At 34.8% G+C, this 23,405-nt stretch overlaps 1 protein-coding gene across 1 annotated transcript in view; it reads left to right on the top strand.

The window, feature by feature from the left end:
- The first annotated feature begins 1,032 nt into the window (after positions 1–1,032).
- The window catches only part of LOC123711054, a 107,029-nt gene continuing 84,656 nt past the window's right edge, over positions 1,033–23,405 (top strand). Inside the window, exon 1 of the mRNA XM_045663452.1 lies at positions 1,033–1,094. The gene's annotated coding sequence lies outside the window, so the exon portion shown is untranslated. The remainder of the gene's footprint in view (positions 1,095–23,405) is intronic.

The following is a 23,405-nucleotide window of genomic DNA, read 5'->3' as shown; positions in this document are numbered from 1 at the left end:
AGTTAGCTGCAGGCAGATTAAAAAGCTTGAAAGGTGGGTACCTCACGAATTGACTGAAGCAAACGCGCGTCGAATGCTGCGTTACATTACTGAACCGGCACAATAATGAAGGTATCTTAAACCGAATCATTACCTGTGATGAAAAATGGATTATTTACGATAATCGGAAGCGCTCAGCGCAATGGTTGGATCCTGGCCAGCCAGCCAAATCCTGCCCCAAGCGAAAATTAACCCCAAAAAAGTTACTTGTAAGCGTTTGGTGGTATTCCACCGTGCCGGTATTGTTCATTGCATTTTTCTAAAATCTGGCCAGGTTATTACGGCTGATGTCTTTTATCAGCAATTGCAAACCATGATGGAAAAGCTAGCGGCTAAACAACCTAGGCTGGTCAATCGCTCCACGCCACTGCTACTTCACGACAACGCTAGACCACACACTGCACAACCCGGACCTTGCTCCAACAGATTACCATTTTTTTTCGAAATTTGCATAACTTCTTGCAAGGGAAAAAATTTAACTCTGATGGGGCAGTCCAAATCGCCTTCACAGATTTTATTGATTCCCGTCCAACTGTTTTTTTTAGTAAAGGGATCAATGAACTAACTACCTATGAGATGGCAAAAGTGCATATGGTTCATACTTTGCTTAATTAAATATATTATATTTAAAAATATTCGACTTTTTGTTCCTCCCATACAAAACGCCAATTTCATATGTAAGGACCTAATATATATTAATTTTACTTCGTAAAGCCAAAAAGAAACAAGAAGTTGGAAATTTGAATCAATTAGCCAGCGTCAACAGATCAGCAATTTAGAAAATTGTCACACCACATCGGGTTTACAACAAAACACCTAACAGATCATCCTATAACTCTCGCAGCTAAACAGCCTATAGAAAAGTGTTACCATGTTACGTAGATTGCTGGGAAAATTCTGTGAAAATCTCACGATTTCCCCACGCATGCGTGTGGATAACCAGTTGGTTGATAGCTGCAGGGGCGGTCGCTCGTCTGTTTAGTAAAGTGAAGTGAAAAGTGAAGTGATAAGTGAAGTGATAGTGACGTGATGTGTGATCGTGGTGTATAAGTGGGGTAAGTTTTAAGTGATGATTTTTAAGAGTTTTCTAGTTTTAAGTTATCAGTAAAGTTTGTTTCGTAATTTAAATTTCAGAAGTAGGTACAGTTTATGTTTAAAAGAAAATATCAAAATTGTTCAGTTACTTTAGTTTAAAAAGATTTAAAGCCAAAAAGACTTCAATATTTTATTGATCAAAATCCTTAAATACCTATAATATTTCCTTGATTATAAATCCACTCAACTAAGGATATACCATGGACAAAAACTATAACTGGAATCTTATACTCATTAATAAAAATAACAGAAATTGTATAAAAATTTCTGCAAACAATAATCCGGATTAATTTACTTTGCATGATATTAATTCTCGCTGTAACTCAACATTCTATTTTACGAGTATTTGACAGTTTTCATTAGACCTAAATAAAATTATGACAGTTAAACAAATAAAAACTTTATTAGTGTTTCAACTAATCAAACACAAGTTTTATAAGACATTAAGTATCCGCCAATGCGTGTATAAGGCCAAGACACGTAGACCTCTGAAGATTTGAAATACAATTCGGCTAGCGTAATTTTTATGTGAATTGCGAGTTTGTATCTCGATAGTTTGACTATCTTAGAATCCAAAGATTGGGTAATTTTATTATAAAGGAAAGGGCCTATCAATGGAAATAATCATTGACCAAACACAGTCCTTCGTTTTGGAGTCGGGAATACATAACGTCTGTCTTAGATGCGTCTGGATTGGTTAGTCCATGGAGTTTGTAATATCTTAAGCAAATCGCTGAGATGTATAGCTTTCTTTCTGATTAGGTTTTTGTTTATAGGTGGAGTTTGACTGTATCTAAACGGTCTGCGATAGCATCAATATCTGATTTTTTTAATAACTTTCTTAGTATCGCATAACTCTTTATCATTTAAACAAATCAAACACACCACTCACGCAATACTCGTCGAGCGAGTTTGCTTATCTTGCTGAGGCCGTGTACAAATTATTTGAAGAAGTATGTAATGAGGGTGTGCAATTATCTAATAAATTACCATCTTTAATATTAGTTTGTTTAAACAGTTTAAAAGGGCATTAAATATACATATCAGAATTCCGAGTAGACAAAAAATAGGACGGCTGATCGTATATATTATGTTTCGCATGTAAAAAAATAACATTTTTGTAATGAGATATAAAGGTATTTTAAACATTAAACCATATTAATTGCATATATAATTGAAGTCCAGAAGTGTTGAATATAGAGAATTTAGAAACGTTATTATTATTTTATTAGCAGTCAGGCTGGAACAAAATATTTTTCTAAATGTTAGCTAACCTTCATGGTAATTCTTCGTTAATAATTGTACACTAGCCGACCCGATAGACGTTGTCCTGTCTTAACTATGAATATTTAATTCAAATTGGTATAATGAACTAAAAATGCTTTATGATATACAACATTCTTTGTTTGTATTTCTCGTGCGCGTATTTAAATAGTTTTGTTGGTATTCCGACATGGGAATAGGCGACATATGAAAAACATGAATTTTTCATATGTCACCTATTCAGATTAATGCCACAAACAATTAGCGGCTGTATTTATTTTATGTATATTTTATCAATATAATAACTCCGATCGAAGCATTTTTTTAAACGATATTATTGTTTCTTACATTGTCTTTGACGACATTTGCAGCACGAATTATGTCAATGTTATGTCAAACGCCATATGGTTACACGAACAAAGTTTGAATTGTAAAAGTGCTAGGCCCTGGAAAAATCTCGTCGCTATCGTGACAAAAGTCATGATTACTTAATATGGTGGTTAAGTATTCTTAAATTTTCCGCGTAATTTTCTTAATTTTAATTTCTTAATAACAAACACAACAAAAAAGCCCTTCACGTGATGCCGTGACCAAGGGAAATAGGGATTCAGTTTTAAATATATAGATTTGGTTATGTAGTTTTCATAAAAGCTGTTGGATACCTAAGAACAAACAATATAAAATTAAACATAGTTCAAAAAATTACAAGACACTTAAAGGAGTGCACTCTATTTTACAATTATAAATTTGTATGTGACAAAAGCACCAATTTAAATTAAAAAGAATTCTCTACTTCTAAACGTTCCAAATAATTTCGAGTCTTATTGATCAACCATCCAGCACCCAATCTGTTCTAAGAGTAATTCTGTAATGAAATTTTTGTATAGTATCAATGGTTTTATTTATTTATTAATTAGTAATCTTACATGTAACATACATATTATAATAGCGAACACTTAGACAATATACAAAGCCAAAACATATTACATATACAATATGTATGAAACAGAAATCATAAGTAAGTGTAACATTAATAGAAAATTGAGATTTATCATTAAACAAACGACAATTAGTACTTAATATTTCAAAACTAAATTGTTACTACTAAACAAAGTCAAAGTCTTCCAGCCTCTTCAAATATTTCCTCACATCCTCTTTGGTGACGTGGAAAATATGAATAACCAATATACCTTTTGCCCTACCGACTTGAAAAAGGACGGACTGAATATGCTTAATATTATAAAGTTAGAGAGTTTTTTGAGAGTTTCTTGTTGGGTTATCAGTAGACACTGATAAAAACTGATATTTTTGTGATAGGTAGAATATATATAAATGTACCTAAATTTACACCCTGATGTATACCCGAATTCTCATCGAAACGGCCTATAGAAAGTGCTATTACAGTTAATGATAACGAAGTTTGTAGACAGAGACGAACGGGGCGTATCAATTCGGAACTGTAATCCGCCTTTATCTCACTTACATATATATTGCTTTGAACAGTTTTTGCTTGGGATGAAAAGTTTCTTAAAATCACGTTTATGGTCATACAAAATTCACTTCATCTGAATACAATACCAATTTTTAATAAGTTTCAACTGTTTTCTGTGTTTAATCCATTAAAAAAATTATTTTATCTCATAAATAAACTGTGAATACCATAAATAAGTTATGACAAAATAACTGTCTTACATCAAATGGGAATCGAATCACATGACGTATAATTTATCCTAATAGGAACGGAGGTTGTGGGTAAAAAAAATATGTTCCAAAGTAGTTCCATTGCTAAGCAATGTGAACAAGAGGTATTCTCACGTGTACGTTACTATACTATCTCTACGATACTATCAAAGTTGAATGGAAGTGAATGTATTTAGAATTTCTAAGAGAATGATTTTTAGTACTTTCGCTGCAACTGCATCGCTATTTAAGATTAATTAATTAATTATAAGTGTAAGAAAACTTGACTTGACTTGACAGACAAAAAGAGCAGTGTTATTTATGTTTACTTAGTAATTTTGTTCTTAAGAGAAAATTATTTTTGTTAATTATGTTCGTCTTTGTTTTTCTTTGTGACAATTTTCTTAATAAGTGTATAGATATATTGGTAACAACGATCTATGTATATTCCAAAGCCTGGGTTTAAGCGCAATGATATAGTCGATAGTTTAAACTAATACGGCGCTAGAATACTTGAATTACACGAATTATTTTCTAGAACGTGGTACTAATTCAAAGCACTAACCGTAAGCCGTAACCGTACATCAAAAGTAAAGTTACTAATAAAAGTTTGCATTCATTTGATGAATTAATATTTAATAACGCTTTATCCAAATATGTTTATATAAATTTGAGCCGAAATTAAAACCTAGATAATCATAATTATGCAAAATTATTTCGGTTTTAATTGAGTTTATTAAAACTTAATTAGGAATATAGCTTGTTCGGGACAACATTGTCATTATACGGAATCATACATATGCATTTTTAACTAGTCTGTGAATGTGCATTGATCTCGATTTTCAGATAAGTAGATCAAATTAATGAGGATAAAATTTATACCTATCGTTACAAGATTGATTGTGTACATTGGCTAAGCGTGCTGCCTCTAGCCCGAGGCTGTGTATTCGAATCTTGTATGCATCTATGTCTGAGCACTACTGACACTTACTAATATAACTGTAAAACCGGTTTTTAGATTGTACAAAATATCTATGCATAAAAATGCTTGGATACTCCGCTATTTCAACCCAAAAAAAGGTATTTTTAATTACTATTATCAAATTTACATATGGCTTCGAAATTATCTCCGTATGTTAATATGCCTTACATACAAATGTGTCATACTCCATTTGAAAGTTACGTCCACGTCAAACTATCCGAGAGAACGTTTTCAGTTAACCATAACTACGGTGTTTATTAACAGAAACGGTGTCAGAATACTCAACTAACAGCCTAACATTCTTTTAAAGCTTCGCAAACAATGCATGCGGTAAGCCGTTTCAAAAAGTTAAGCTAAAACAAGCGCTTAAGCTGTAGCTTAGTCGTGGAAACGTTATCCTCATTTATATTTCTGTATTAAGTCGGATTTATTAAGTGTGACGTTATTTCAAATGAGATAAGATTTTTTTAGAATACTTTCATAAATTAGTTCGGCTATAATATTTCACATAGTGAAGATGATAAAACTGCATATATGGAGAGTGTTTGAAGGAGATATTTGGATTAACCGGCAGCAAATTTTTTTTCCGAACCAAGTCGTCTTATCGTTCTTCATGAAAAGAGCATACCAGTTAAATTACCGGCAACGCATGTCCGATTCCTTGCATTGTGAGTTAGCGTCAGGTGAGCCTCCTGACTGTTTGCCCCTTTTACATAAGAAAATACTTGTAAATTATTTGAAACTAAAATTGTTGCAGCGTCAAACATAATAAGCGGCAGCGTAATAGTACATACTACTTTGAATGAATTGATTTTGAGCGATCACTAAAATCTAGTTAAGTTTTGTTTACGATCAATTGTGCCGCGGGTAAGAATGAAACTAATGTATAAAGAAATATTCGAACAATAAAACAGTATTTATTAAAACGAAATAATATAGTTTTATTTATTTAAAAAATCAATGCCCCTGCAACTTTTTTAGGTCTGGCCTCAGATTTCTGTATATGTTTCAAGATCATTTGTTCATCGAATAGGCAAGTAGATGATCAGCCTTCTGTGCCTGACACACGCCGTGGACTTTTTGGGTCTAAGGCAAGCTTCCTCGCGATGTTTTTCTTCACCGTTCGAGCAAATGTTAAATGCGCACATAGAAAGAAAATCCCTTGGTGCACAGCCATCCAGCCAGCCAGCCAGCCAAACAGGGATCGAACCTACGACCTCAGGTCACTAGGCCACACTGCTTTATTTATTTAACAAATAAGATTTGTTATATTTTTAATATTATCTGTGTATGTGATATTTTTTCAATTGTAAAAAAAATCTCGTCCGTAAACAATTTTTTTTCTGCGACCTCCCTTTGCATACCGCTTCAGTAGTTGTTTTGGTTTTACCACCCTATTTTTTTTAAATTATCAGTTAAGAAATGACAAGTACGTCTCTTATAGGCTACAAGTCCTAAATCATCTTTTAATATACGCGACATGGTTCTAGGTGTTATCTTCATCTCCCGAGATAAAATCTTTTGGTTTCGGATAGGATTTCTTCGAATTCATCCCATTACTGCTTTGACCACCTTTTTCGTAGGGCCAGACCTTTTTCTGCCACAAACAGAGAAGGTATCGTTAGCCCGGTACACAAATATTTTACTAATACCAAGCGTATTGAGAGTTTTAAAAATTGCATTTGGCTCTACACTTACTTTGTGTAATGCTATCACAGCGATTCGGTTCTCTTTTCACCACACTCTATTTTAATATCGCAAAATATTGTATAATGTATTGGAGGCAAAATGAGAAAACCCAACGAACAATGATATAAAAATGACAGATTCTAAATTTAACTGTAATCTTTTGTTTATTTTTAATTGTAACCTAACTAAGTATATTTGTCAGCAAATTTTTATTTTATTTTAATGTGAAGTTTAAATAAATAAACAAAGTAATTTAAAAGTTTTCCTCTTGAAAATTGTGAATGATATATTATAATTATATAGATAGATAAATCAGTTACAACATTTTTATTTAAAGTGAAACTCAAATATTTTCTATATTGCATTTTCAATAGTACTTTTAAGAATAATAAATGCCGTATGATAAAAAATGAGACATTTGGATTATATTATTTGATTGAAATAAGAATCTATACCTATTTGCTATTATTATAATATGTTATAATCCTGCTAACAGATTGAAACAAACACTATATATTTAGCCAAGTTGAGAAAACTGAATAAAAAACATTTGATTGTCCGTTGTCGGTTTACAGATGATAATTTTACGCTATAACGTCATAAGAAAACATTGATAAAAAAGCATTATTTTTTGAATTGAATTGAATTATTATTAAGTATAATACAAAGGATTCAATTGAAATTAATTGTTAATTTCAATTTTTTTAACATAATTATACAGATTAATTACAAGCAACAACGTGCTATTAACAACTGAAAATAAATGCGTCACAAGCCAAACGCTTAGGCAGATCGTGCGTCACGTTACGAATTCTCGCTTGCACGGTCGACTGAGGCGGAAGTGACAAGTGAGTCATGGGTTATCGTACATGAATCGATTTAAAGGACGTTATCACGTCGAAATCACCAAAATAATACAAAATTTAATTAAAAATATTATTTTTTAATGATATTAAGGATAACGAATGCAGGCCATTAATGAAACAACCGTGATTGGGATTCGATTCCCGGAAGCGCAAATTAAAATTGAATTTGTAATTTATTTTCCACTTCTCGAGGCGACAACCTAGCGATTAAAAAGCAGTATGGTGAAATTTCACAGTTATATTGAAGACCTTCACCATACTGTGACTTTCTCATTAATTTCCTTCTAACGTGCCAGCTCGTTAGGGTTGCCTTAGAGCTCTCTTAAGGACCGCTTAGCTAGACCCAGACTTAAATAATTTATTCACATGATAAAATCGTATAAATCGATGAACGCATGAAAAAACATGACTCATTGTCACGTTCCGCCTAAGCCTGCGGTGCTCCAATAGACTTTTCTATGTCCGTATTCAACACTCGTTCGAACGGTGAAGGAAAACTTCGTGAGGAAACCGGCATGTCTTAGACCCAAACAGTCGGTGGATATAAGATTGACATGGTCATGAAACATGTACAGAAATCTATGGCCTAATATTGCAAATTCGCGGCAATCTTTAACATCTATGTTAACATTACTTCTTTCAGTAATATATACAGTGTGTGGCGTAATGAATGTATAATGTGGTACCTCCGATTTTTGTAGCGGGTCAGAAAATTATTAGTAAGACGATCTGTTTACAAAATATTCGACATTTTAAAAACTTAAAAAAATCCCTAAAGGTGCCATCCCTATTATCGTGTGTTTAATCGATTGACTTCGAAAGGTCATAAAGATATATTATATTATACAAGAATTATAATCATCATCAATGGTTATACAGCCCCTTGTGGGACTTAGCCTCCTCAAGTACACTTCACCATAACCATCTAACCAGTCCTGTGTCCAATTGCGAACCCCTACTCCATACCACCAACGCAGCCTCAATCTACTGGGTTTTCTCTTTCCACCGGGTTGTGAGTTCAGTGAGGACCTTGGGGTTCTGTCGTTCGCTATGGTGCACATATCCCAGCCACTTAACCTGCTGCGCTTTATGAATTGCTCGATGTTGGTGTTCGCTAGGATGTCATACAGTAGTCCATTGTAACGAACACGCCAAACATCGTAGTCGCAAAGAGGACCAAATATTCTTCTGTATACATGAATGATTATCTGTAAAATTTAAGTTACCTGACCACGATTACTGTAACGCTCTTAATTACTTTAATCTATATTAATTCACCTTCAATAATTACTTCTGTATAATCTCACAATATGTATTCTTAGATCTTGTTAATTAATCTTTTCACGTGAAGCCGTTGGAAAATGCTTTTATTATCTTGTGCCCAAATATTTTGTATGCTGTTTGAGTTATTTTAAAATTCACTTTGGTAAAAACTAGCTGTGTATATATTTCTTTTTTTGAACTATTTTTTGAAGTATAACACTTTAATATACAGCGAGATGTGTTTTTACATATGTAATTAGATTTGTATACGTAACCGTAATCAGGAACGAGATAGAGGAATTGAAATCGAAGATTTTTTTATCAATAACGCCAGTTTCGCAATCTATCTCTAGAGGTAGGTTTCGAGCTTCGGTTTTGCAAAAAGCAATTCTTTCTCTGAAAACTAAAGCTATAATCGATATATTTATGATTCCACTTATTTTCTACATAACTTTATCTTTAAAAAAAAATCTTTCACAAATTAAAAAGAATTATATATGGTGCTGTTGCCAAAAAAACAAGCCAGATTCTGTTAAACATGATATCAAAAATATTTACTATTTACCAATGATTATAATTATAATAACAATAAAATGAAAGTATACCTATTAAGATAGATGATTTGCGACTAAGCAAACAAAATATTGATGTTTAAAAAGCAACCGATGCAAAAAACCTGACAATCCTTAAACTATTACAACTTGTAATCATAAAAAAGTCTGCATAAACCTTATTAACGTGCTCCAGTAAAACTGATATCACTTTGAGAGTTCCAGGTCCGGGAATTTCCACAATTTATACCTTCATTTGTCCAAATTAACGACCGTTAATGAAATAGACGATTAAATTTATGAACAGTGAATCCATCCAGTGTTAAATATTAAGTTTTATAATTATATACAAAATTCATTATTATAAGTATAAAATCAAATTAAAAAAAATGTTATTTATGAATCAATCTGAATTCGTACCTCTCAACTGAATTAACAGACCACTATGGATTATCTTGATATAACTATTATTTACTGATATAAAAAAAAACATACACACACTTAAGAAATTACGGATTCAGAAGACGAAATAGATTATCATACTCAAATATTATCCAATTCCAACAGTATTACATAAATGCAGATTAAACTGGGAATCTCCTTATCTCATCTACAAAGGCACGGTAATTTGTAATAAGGATAAACAATTCAATTGCTATTTGTAATATACTTTAGTAAATAACAGGGTTAAAAGATCGCTTCCTTAGTAGCCTTTGAGAGAAGCGAGCGACTCGAAACTTAGCTCGCTACCCATTTACATAAAATAATTTAAAAATTTCGATGTTCATAAGGATTAACTAAGTGTTATTTTTTTTTTTATGTAATAGCAGGCAAACGGGCAAGAGGCTCACCTGATGTGAAGCGATACCGCCGCCCATGGACACTCACATTGCCAGAAGGCTCGCAAGTGCGTTGCCGGCCTTTCAAGAATTGGTACGCTCTTTTCTTGAAGGACCCTAAGTCGAATTGGTTCGGAAATACTTCACTGGGCAGCTGGTTCCACATAGTGGTGGTGCGCGGCAAAATCGCTCAGTTGTGGAACGACGGACGTCGAGGTGATACGGATGGTATTTTGTATTTTGCCTTGACGTCCGATAATAAAACTCAGCTGCGGGTATTAGACCGAACAAATCTTCTGAACACTCCCCATGGTAAATGCGGTAGAAGATGCAGAGGGACCCAACATCTCTAGGCAACGCCAAGGGATCAAGCCGCACGGAAAGTGATTGGTCGTCGACGATTCGAACCGCTCTTCGTTGAATACGGTCTAGTGGAAGGAGCTGGTACTGGGGAGCTCCCGCCCAGAGGTGAGAACAGTATTCCATGTGGGGCCGAATTTGCGCTTTATAGAGTTGCAAGCGGTGGCCCGGAGTGAAGTACCGTCTCGCCTTGCTGAGCACACCAAGCTTTTTGGAGGCTAATTTAGCCTTCCCTTCCAAATGACCGCGAAACTGGATGTTATTCGATATGTCAACGCCCAATATTCCGATGTTAGCTGAGGCTTTAAGGAGAGTGCCTTCAAAGAGGGGAGTAGTAGTAGTAGCGACAAAGGGAGTTTTTTTAGCGGAAAACGCGCATACTTGTGTCTTCTTGGGGTTAAATTGGACTAGATTTAATCTACCCCAGTCCGAGACTCCACGTAAAAGAGTTTCGACTTCAGACACAAGTTTGTTCCGGCACTCATCAACAACAGCCCGAGAAATACCTGCCCGGCCCGTGTAAAAAGTATCCCCAGTGCTGTCGTCCGCATAGCAATGAAGGTTGCTAAGTTGCAACATATCATTAATATGCAGAATAAACAGGGTCGGGGATAGGACACAGCCTTGTGGGACACCAGCATTGAGGGGTTTAAGGTCGGAGCATGCTCCGTCGATGACGACCTTAATGCTCCGATCAGCGAGAAAGCTGGAAATCCAGTTGCATAATTTCTCGGGGAGCCCATAGGCTGGAAGCTTCGAGAGCAGTGCTCTATGCCACACCCGATCGAAGGCTTTCGCTATGTCCAAACTTACCGCCAGCGCCTCCCCCTTGGACTTAATTGCCTCTGCCCACCTATGTGTAAGGTATACAAGGAGGTCACCAGCTGAGCGACCACGACGAAAGCCGTACTGAGAATCGCTAATCAGCTGGCTGCCCTCTAGATACCTCAAGAGCTGGCCGTTAATAATGGTTTCCATTATTTTGGAGAACAAGGAGGTTATTGCGATTGGGCGATAGTTGGACGGATCAGAGCGATCGCCTTTTTTAGGGATCGAATGTATCAAAGCTGTCTTCCAGCACTTCGGAACAGTGTTGAGGGAGTACAGGTACCGGAAAAGGCGCGTTAGGACCGCAGCCAACTCAGGAGCACAAGTACGCAGCACACGGGGATGCCATCAGGCCCGCTCGACTTATGTATGTCCAGGGAAAATAAATGTTTACGGATAGCACATTGCCGGAATGTAACTTCAGGCATCGTAGTATCACACCGCAATAATGTCGGTGGTTCCTTCCCCTGATCATCCAAAGTTGAGTTCGACGCGAGACAGCCTAGAAGATCGGCCTTCTCTTTTGCAGTATGGGCCAGTGAGTCATCCTCCCTATGCAGTGGTGGAATAGAGGGCTGACAGAAATTCCCTTGGACAGCTTTGGCAAGAGACCAGAAGGCTGGAGTTCCCGAAGGAAGGTGGGCCAATTTCTCACCAAACCTGGCAATATGCTCTGACTTTGCCTTGGGATTTCCCGTTTGAAGGACCTAGAGGCTGAATTGTTTACTTTTTTACGTTCGCCGATAGCCGCATCACAGGATGTCGCCGCTTCTGCCCAGGCTTTAAAGCATTCACGCTTACGGCGCAAAGCCTCTTTGCACGAACGCCTAAACCAAGGCTGGGACTTGCCACCGACAGGCACCGCAGAGAATGGAATAAAAAGTTCCATGCCCTGCAGGACCACATCAGTGACAGAGTCAGCGACGGCATCCGGAGTACTCAACGAAAAGCAAATGGGCCCCCAAGGGTAGGACGCAAAAAAAGACCGCATCCCGTCCCAATCTGCTGACTTATAGTGCCACACACGTCGTGAAAGGATCTTCCCACGTGATCGGTGGGCGTTAAAATCGCCAAGTATCACGATTTCAGCGGTAGGAATCCTTTCGAGCAGGGAATCTGTAGCCATTTGGATCTGTTCAATGAGTCGGTCAGTTTCGGTATTTCCGCTATGGGACCTATACAGGCATGCGTAGAATCGCGGATGGTCATCGCAGTCTACGCGCAGCCAGAGGTTAGATAGGTCCCTTCCTTCAAGCGTCCCGAGGCGACGAGAACAGATATCCTCTCGGACGTACGCGCAAACTCCAGCCCGCGGCACAATTGAATGTTCCAATTTGTACCCCGGGTAGGAGAGGTAAGAAGTATCAGCCGGGGAGGAAATCTGCAAGGCCGGCTTCGCAGTCTCTAAATGATAGTGGACGTGGATGTTGGAGTTGAGCCCCCTAATATTTGTGAAGTCCACGGCGAGTGTGGATGGGGGTGCCTTTGTTGGATTGCTCCGTTTGCCCCGAGACCGATAATTTTTTTTTAAGAGCGCAGAATTGCCCCCCCCCCCCAGAATACGAAGGGCAGCCTGTGCGTCCACCACCGGGTGCTGAGTGTCCCGGTGGTGGACGCCCAGAGGGGGCTTCTCCACCGCAAGCGCGTGTGGTACCGCCCTGGGGTAGATTCTGTTTCTTCTGCACCTTTATATTTCTTGTAGAGGGGGGGGGGATGGGCTCCGGGAATCTTTCTCACCGCACGAAACGCGAGTACAAGAAGGCGAACCTTTTGTATCACTTTACGCCGGTTTTCTGAAAGACAGTGGTACTGCCCCGGTCGTGCCTGCCCGTTTGGCTGAAGCCAGGAGGCAACAGCATGGCACTCCCACTAGGAAGGGATTGACTGATTGCGCTGGTGAAATAACCTCTGTCACAGGTTATTTCACCAGTGGGCGATGGGGTCGTCACGTCCCGACGCCAAGGAATTATTTAAATAACAAGTACTCAAGCAAAATTAAATCAATATACTGATTTTAAAATATATGTTCAAGATAAATTACACTTTCAGTTCTATTTAGCTGTACCAGCTTCAAGCGAATTCAAACAATTGAAAGTTAAATATTTCAATAAAAATAATAGACTTCGTTCCACCCTACTGAATTTTAATTACACTGCCCAGCGGTGCGTTAAAAAAATTGTAACACTTTCACCCAAAACTCAAAATAAACCCCAAAAATGCTGACAGTAAAAAACTGGTTAACTAAAACCTTTATACGCAGTAAGCCAACAATTTTACGAACGAACGAGTGGCGTCAGGTTTTAAGCCAAAACTTTATGGTAGGAAATAAAATCCCGAATACATTTCATAGTTTTTTGTAAAATTCAGTTCGCGCTATCTTCAATTGCAGCCACAGAATGCCAAAAATGGGTATGTTAAGTCGGTTTACTGACGATAGTTGAACGTGACGTCATAAGAATGTTGGAATGGTTGCATTTTTTAAAAGAAAATTTTTATTTTATTTGTTTGATAGATATTTTGTATATATTATATATGGAGAAGGAGGTAAATGGAAATAACATTTTTTTTTATTTAGAAGTAATATCTCTGGCAAATGAAAGATACATACAAAATGTCGAACGCTGCCGAACGCGGAGGCCGATTGTGCCTCTTTGTCGCTCGTTCCGCGCTCTCGCTTGCACTGCAAGCCTTAAATGGAACGCCTCAGAGCGAGGTAACGCCGCAGAGCGAGGTAACGCCGCATGAGTCATGTTTGTTCGTGCGTACAGCCGACTCCATCCAATTATAAGACTTTCTCACGTCAAAACTTGTAAACATAACAATATACCGAACACCAATATTTAATGTGGACCTTGTTTTGCCTATAACGTGGACACCAGTAGTATAGTTACCGCTGGATCAACAGAGAGGAAGAGGACCTGTTAAGATATTAAAAGATGTTATATATATTATGTTAAAATAACCGTGTAATATAATATAATTAAATACCGTGATATGTATTGAATGTATATAAATCCTTAAACTTTAAGTAATCTCTTTATATAAATAATTTGAAGATTGAACTATAGAACTTTGCATTCATTTATATTTCCTTTGGATCCCATTATGCATTATTTTTGATATAATATATCGATACTAATACATGGACTAATTATACCAATATTAAAATAAACGTACAGTTTTAAACAAACAAACTCAGTGCGGACTAGCTGTATAATTAGCTACTACATCTTTTTGTTAATTGAAATAAAAAGAAAGTGAACTCCGCTGAAAAATACATTAATACTACAAAAATACTTATAAAGTACATCTACTTTAAAAAAATCTTACCGAATCTAGTTTATAATCCACCCAAAAAAAAAAAATTTTCTACTTTTTAACTAGTTTTAGTTTTTTATTTACTATAAACTTTTACACACAAATCTTCCAATACTGTGAATTTTTTACTATTACTATATTATTTTTCTTTATTTGCGTCTGAGGCGCAAACTAACTGTTGTGGTCTGTGGCAGAATGACCGGTGCTGTTGAACATGTCAGCTCTACAGCATAATGCTGAGCCAGGGCCAGTTACAACCACGACACACACACCTAAAATGTAATTTTTCCATAATTTTTTGTCATTATACTTTTTATTATTATTATTAATTTGTGTGTTTCAATTGTAATAATCTTATGTCTGTATTAGTTAGTATTAAAAGTTCAGATAGAAAGTATCTGAACTTTTAATACTGGACAGTATAAAATAATAATAAAAAATAATGCGGGCGGATAATAAATGTGGGTGATATAAACAGCGTGACTAGTTCAAAAATTTACCATTAAGAATATTTCGCTGTCAATGACTGAAAATTCACAAAATTTATTAAACTTTTCTTTATAATGTTCGAAACTCCATGTTGATTTTCATTAAAGTTTCAGGCCTGTCGTTAAACAATATTAACCTTTAATTCTGACAAACTGATTCGTGACAAAACAATGACGTTATTATTAATTATTCTACACAATAAAGGTGTATATATCACAAGTTCTGTAATTAAATTTAATTTCCACCATTTGTCAGACTTTAATTACAAGAGAAATGTTTGTTTAATAATAAATAATAATATTATTAATCTCGGATGACACGATTATCCTAAATAACTTACGTGAATAGTAATATATATTATTATATTATTATTCCGGGATATAATAAAACTAATCACTATTTTATACACTTAATGTTTTATGTTTGTCAATCAGTGTTAAGAGAGAACGGTTTGCGATCGAACCCGAAAGATTGTCAATTAATGAAGTCAAAACCTATGTGTGATAGCGACATTAAATTATTATTTATTTCAAAAGGCGTTTGGAACTTATGTATCACAATACAATGAGAGTCTGCTCTTATAGATTCGGCTTTCTGTTTTATTTTGGGTGAATCAATACGTAGTTGACCTGAAATAGTATAAGTATCCCGTACTAATTTGACAATATAGTATCTAATAATATCTCTAGTGAATTGGCTCTATCTTTATCGCAACGCAAAAATTTGTTTGTGACATAATTGCATAAACATATAAAGTATAAAAAATAATTTCTTGTGAAAGTTACGTTACACTGATAACTATAGCAGGTCATAACTACTGCGAATGACGAATAATTACGATTCACGATTAATACCTAAGTATTACATTTTCCCACATATTATTATGTTTTATAGATAAGGTATAAGCTTCAGGTATTAACGAAGTGATCTATAAAGCATCCAATATCATTTATTACGGACTTAGGAGCATTAAATAAAAAAAAGTGCGTGCGTACAAAGTACACATGTCAGAAGTGAAACTTCTTTGTAAATTAATTATTACCAAGGTAAAAGCCCCAATAGATGATCATGAACCAGTATATGACCACTCCATGTATTTGTATATCTATATTGACACTATATACGTGCTAATGATAATATACATAAATAAAAAATCTGCCTTTACTGCACAAGACGTTATGCGACAGAATTGCCATCTAAAACTACTAAACGAATACATCAACCAATAGCATGTATTTTTTCTCGACCTCCCATTCTTACTCTCTTTCAATCAGTCTCAATCGCTCTCTCCCTTTTCTGCGACAAAAACGATTCACATATTCGTGACGTTTCCTTAAAAATTTTACCCCCATGCGCCTAAAGATGTTTCATCTCAAAAAGTGGCGCTACAACCTTTTAGGTCTAGAATTTATGTGTATGCTTCATGATAATTTGTCAATCTAATAGGTAAATAGATGATCAGTCCCCTGTGTTTGAAACACGTCGTCGACTTTTCGGGTCTACAGCAAGCCAATTTCCTCACGATATTTTTCTTAACCATTCGAGCGAATGTTAATTGTGCACATAGAAAGAAAGTCACAAGAAAACACAGGAGTTATTAGAAAAACTTTAGGTTACTTAATAACAAACACTACTTCAGATATAACAGTAGGATATAGAAACTATCTTATACATAGCAGAGTACATATATGATATGTATTCCTTCAATACGCCTTGCCACCTCATTTATCATGCAGAACCCCGCTTCGGTTCGACGACTTGCAATTTTTCGCTTCCCTACACTTTCGTATGGGTTTTACGAGATCTTTTAGTGTTATGTATCTACTGCTTTTCTAATATATAATTATTAAATAAAATTGAGTTGAGGTAGATAAAAAAATGTGTCTCTTTTTGTTTATGATGAGCCGTGTGACTCAAAACAATTTTGCCATGAGTCGAAGTAATACTTCGGGTGTAACACTTAAGCACTAGAAGACAGGAGTAAATCCGTTAATTTCTATTTCGTTCTTGTTTCATTTAAATTGATTGAAGACATGGGATAAAGAACCTGGTTAATGTACCTTGGCCACTACGCTACGAAGGCAGTGTGTCATACGTTCACACAAAATTATGTAAAAAGTTACTTTCTAATTTTATGTCATTTTAACACTAAACCAGCTATTTCCTCTTTTAGTTCTAGTTAGCAAAGTATTTACGCCGCGTTTTACAAGAAAATCTGACGTTTTTCACATGAAAAATCACGTAATAAATTTGAGGACGCTTCTAAATAAATTTGCTATTTTCAGATTAGGAAATTTTTATTTTTTATAAAAACATAAATATAGAATATTCACGGAAATAAGAATAAAAAGGGAACTTTGTCATCTACTATTGTTCTTGAGATCTCTGCTACCTCCAAACCTATTACATTTCTTGTATTATGCAAATGCATAAGAATATTTCTTGCTCCTTGCTTAGACTAACATATCCAGCCATGTCTAAACTACAAAAAAAATGGTAATGATTGCTTAGCAACAAATACAAAACACAATCTTTGCTATTATATTAGTCATTAATTCTATAAATATTGATTTCTTAACATCGGCAATATATGAAATAGACCACGTCAACAAATTATTACAATTAAAATAATTTCAGCAAAATAAATTCTATTTTTACTTACATTAAGTGTTGAATTGTTGAGACTGGTCCATCTCCGGCCAACATTCTCGATTTGAGTGAACAGCATATGTGGTAAATTGTATAACTGAACTAACTTATTTATTTACACTTCGTTATATTTATAGAAAAACAAATAAAATAATACATAAAAATTATAAGGGATGCAACGGGCGGCCTTATCGCTATCAAGTGGAGATCACCTGGTATCTCTAGTAAGAAGAAAAGCTAAAAAAATTAATGTGATGGGTCCAAGAAACACATTACCAAATCTTATACATACCAAGCTTAATCTAAAATAATAAAATTTGCATTGCTATGCAATACAAAAGAATAAGAATTACAAAAGTCACGATTGACCAGGATAGGATATCATTAAGAAATATTTTAAAAGATGTTAGGGAGGGTGCCAATCTTCTGAAGTCAGGCAGCCTATTCCATGACTTAATGGCGGTGATCCTAAACGAATTGCCTAAGAAGGATGAGCTGTGAGAAGGATATTTTAAATATATCACTTCCTTGCAAAAGCGGTCAGTACAATCACTGATAAAGGTATTGTACTTCCTTGAATGCAAACCTTTCTAAAAGCATTAAAACAGAGTGTCGCTATAATCACTTATGTATCTGGTTGATTATTGATTTATGTAATGGGTAAATATCGTCTGTCTTTCGGGGTCTAAAGCATGTCCACTTCACAATGTTTATGTTAATCGAGCGAGTGACAAATGCGCACTTGGACTGAAAAATGGAGCACAGGCGGCCGGGCTTCTACCCTACGATGAGTGTCGCACGCGCAATCCACGTTCGAAAACATCAGTTTCAGGGTAACAACATCTCATATGACTGCTTTATGAGTTATTTTGTGAACATTGATATACTGAATGGACCAATATAAAGTTCAAAATTATCTTAATGTTATAATTTAATCTGTGGATAACAAAATAGATTTAACATATTTTCTAGGTTCTAAATATTTCTTTAGAAGAAAACTAAACTCATTTCAATACCACGCCGAAGAAACAATAAAACAATTGTATTCTTAGCTTTAAAACTCAGCGTATTCGTACAAAATAAATAAGGTTGCCTAAAACTCCTAAAAATACATTTAATTTGAATAGGAAAATCAACGTAGTAATTTAACACAATTAATTTTGTTTATTGAGGTAAATAACGCCTTGTTGGCATTGTATAAATTACAGTGGGTGTTGTTAATTTTTATTTCACGAATTCTTTGTAGCACTTAATTATTTGCAAGGTCTAAATCGGTTTTCTGGGTTAATAGATGTTACTCTACGCTGATTGAAGGTAGTTTAAATATTGTATTGAATTTGTATGTAGTTTAATCACTGTACTTTCGACGGAGCGGTTTTAGTTAGCGAGCTTGTTCTAGTGGTTTCAATAAAAGCCTCTCATCTCTGAGGTCGTAGGTAAGGTTAGCTTCCTCGGCTGTGTATCAATGTGCTTTCTATTTCCGCATGTAACACTCGCTGTGTGCAACGTGTCGCTGGTGAAGGAAAACTTCGAGTGGTAACTTACTCCTTAGAACCAAAAGTCGACGGCATGTTTGGCACAGAAAAGTGATCCAGCTGACCTACTTGACTAAAAAATTATATGATCACGAAACGGATACAGAAATGTGAGATCCAGAAAAGGTTGTAACACCACTTGTGTGGTGGTATGGTTAGATAGATTATTCTTCTAACAACCTAGCGCCATCATCACGGACCACTCTCTTTCTTGTGCATTTATGGCGATTGTGGTTTCATGGTCGCCTATATTGCGAGGTATACCTTCCCTGCATCTGCTCGTAATCTATGTGTTTGTCTACATCATCAGCACAGCTATCCTATTCCAAATTTAATGCATTATTTTCTTATATAAAAAGAAATAATATTAAATATAAATAAAAAATATATTACATAAATTAAACAATTATAAATTATGCATAATAAAAGAATATACTAATCAGACATCATCTTCATTAAATTCTTATTTGACTACAGAAATACAACGTTTATACGAATGAGAATTCTCGTTGAAAACGGGTTTCTTGCATCGGCTATCTATGGAGCGTCGATGTTTCAATTGTTTTATGACGTTTTATGCGCAATTTAATGGTTATAGATTATATTATGATGTGTATGTCATTCGCCTTATTAAGTAGTTAATTATTTAAATCTGTTCGACGTTCTCAGGGATATAAAACCAATGTCCAGTTTATGTTTCCACCACACTGTTATAATTTTTGATTTCAGTTTGTGCAATAATGTTACAACTTACATAGTTAACTTATTGTTACAACAATATAACTACGTATTGTTATAATGAGATCGAGAGATGTGTATTTTTGTATTTGATATTAAACATCTTATTTTGACCCGCATGGTAAAAGGAAGAAGCCGTGATTGCGGACCGGCATCACATCCGCCTTTAGACTAGCGAAGGATACCCGGCAAATCAATTTGTAACCAGCCAACCTTTAGTAAAAAAGTGGTATCTGAAAAATAAAATTTTGGCCGTAATACATATATATAAAATAATATATTATTAATATATTGTGAATAATATATAATAAATGTTATACTTGAGTCGCGATAAATAAAATTGATATATATATATATATATATATATATATATGAGATTTTTCTTTTTCCCGAATAAAGGTCCCGTTCAGATGGGAAGACATATCTATGCGAATAGGACTATAAGCGTACGATGGCTCCATTTGAACCACGTTTATTCAAACTGAAACTTCAACTAACTTTATTGATATAGGTAATCATGTACATGTATTCAACAGAATAGATGTTAAATTGATTTTAAAATAACATTTGCTACCAGTTCGCTAGTCACGGGCGTAGAACGGACAAGAAAAACTGGCACGAAACTCTCCGCCACTATTTTTCATCGAACTCGTCAAATTCGTCGAACGTGTTACAAAATTATAAGTTGAAGCAAGCATATGACTAACGCCCGTCTAGAACGGCTACATAAATATATCTAAATAAATTATACAACTAAACTAAGGTCTAAAACTACACGCTGGGACTAGCCGATCCTTTCGGGTCCTGCTCACCACCGACATCTGCCAGCTTCAACTTGCTCCTTACTACAGTAATAACCCAAGATAAACACCTATTGTATTTGGACTGAAACCATACAATATTTATAATATTTGAATTCTAAGTATCTCTGTAAGTTATAAATTTATTAAACCTGTTGTGTGTAGGTTTGGTGCCAGGTCCCGTAAATTTGATTGATACTACAAAAACTCATAAAAAAGAAGAAGTTTCAATCGAAACCTGTAACTTTTTCATAAAATGGCTACAACCATATATCAAATTCATCTTTTTTACTCTATTGTATATAGTATAATAGTAAAAATCTATTGTTGTCAGACCCTTAATATCCATTCAAAACACAATGCCTTTGAACGTAAGTCAACTTGATAGAAATGATTGAACACCGATGTTACAAAAGGTATTGGAATAATTTCACCTCACTCTGATAGAAGCAACTTTTCACCTGAAAAACTTTCCCTCATAAAGAATACTCACTGAAGAGTACTGTATCGAAATATATCTAATGATAGATTGATAATGATGATGAGCAGTGATGGCCCAGTGGCTTCAGCGTGTGACATTTTTGAGGGTCGCTGGTTCCATTTCCGGGAATCGGAATCGTTGGGAAACCAGCATGACTCAAATCATATAATTCAAAGACGTAGTCTGACGTCTGATGTAGTAGTGATGTAGCAGAACTGCATTAAGCATTTAATATATATTTCTTTATTGACGTTCATAAGTGTACAAGTTGTTACCTAAATGTATAAATGATTTTGAATTTTGATATAAGATCCTTTCAAAATATTCGCATTTTATTATTAAGATATGAGTGGAACACGACATATTCAAAAATTTTTTTTTTATTTATACGTTTCTTTTGCCCGGTCAATATCTCTAAGTATATTCAGTGTTGATTAATATGAAATATTTTAAACATTAATATTTTTTTGTTGATAAAGTACAATACATATCATCTGCAAATTTATTTGGTTTAAAAAGAAAATTATACCAAAAAATCTTTATAAAATCCTAAGTAAACATTTAGTGATTTTTTCGTTTATGTAATTTGAGAAATACACGAAAAAATAATTAAGAGAGAGAAAAATGATATTGAGTTATCATTTGAGTTCGCAATTTTGGTTTTCATTATATTTCTAATTTAAATTTTGTCCCAAGAATATAAATAAAATATTTGTTAGCAATTTAGAGTGACTTATTGCATACTTTATTTTTGCTAGAAGCGACTTTGCGTAAATAGATCCTAACATCGGGGCTTAGAATGCAGAGTTGAAAAACGAAACAACGTGCTTTACTCGACAACTCATGGTAAAGACTAGCATCGAGCTATACTTTCAGTATGTTATCCTGCATATTATGTGTCCACACACTTGTGTACTACAAGATGTTGTTAATCTCTTAAATTTGTATGGTAAGAGATTTTATTTTAACTATGATTTTGTCTTGAAAATTACTTGCACTGGAATAAGACTGCGCTGTTACTGCGTCCCGTCCAGGGCGAACATTTATGGCGCAATGTGGTTTTAGTAGACTATAGATTTTAAATAAAGTTGATTAATGAATCGTCACTAATTAATTAATGTTTGATTAACGCATAAATTGTGTATTATTAATAACATTTATTAGTTTTAAGTGACTTACTTGTATATTATAAACCTAATCCATTCCAATAAATTATGGTTTCGGCAACGCTTTATTGGACTTATTATAATAGAAATTGCTTTATAATTCAACTTGTAGTTAAGTTAAATAAAAATATAAATATATAGGGTTCTATTTTTATTGAATTGGGATCCACTCGGCCATAGATCAAGAAAAATCTATAATTGAGATTACATATTAAGACAGTATACTCCTATTCTCATACATATGCATACGTTATCTCAGTGCTTTCTAAAAATATTGTCTCAACAAATATTCTCCTCATTTTTATGTAACGCACACTCCAAAGGGTAAAGTATAAATTGGAGTAACAAGTAGTATAACAACGAAACATGGACTGAATTCTTATTGTTCTATTGGAAACTTTAGTACCCATCGAACCAATTTCTATATATTGTATCAAACATATATAAATGATGTGGCTTCCAGCTTTTTTCTGTAGTAATTATAGATTTGTTGCGCATTGAGCGGTGCCGAAATCTTTGCATTCATAGTCATCTTTTGTTTTTTACAAAAGATTTAATTTCGGTGTTTTCCTTAAGGGCCTCCAGCTCAGCTGGGCCGTTCTTCTTTCTCCTATGAAGAACTCAGTCTTAGGTAGATTGAGTCATCTATGTTCACTATTAACCTTTATTGGAACAGCGAAGGTTAAACTGAGTTTAAGGCTTGACTAAAGTCTATGAGATTAAGGTCTTGAATAAGCTGGTAATACCGCTAGATATTTATATGTATAAGAAATT

Source organism: Pieris brassicae, chromosome 6 (assembly GCF_905147105.1).
Source record: "Pieris brassicae chromosome 6, ilPieBrab1.1, whole genome shotgun sequence".
In the NCBI taxonomy this organism is placed as follows: Eukaryota; Metazoa; Arthropoda; class Insecta; order Lepidoptera; family Pieridae; genus Pieris; species Pieris brassicae.
The sequence above is the reverse complement of the archived record's forward strand: the minus strand, read 5'-3'. Positions and strand labels throughout refer to the sequence as shown.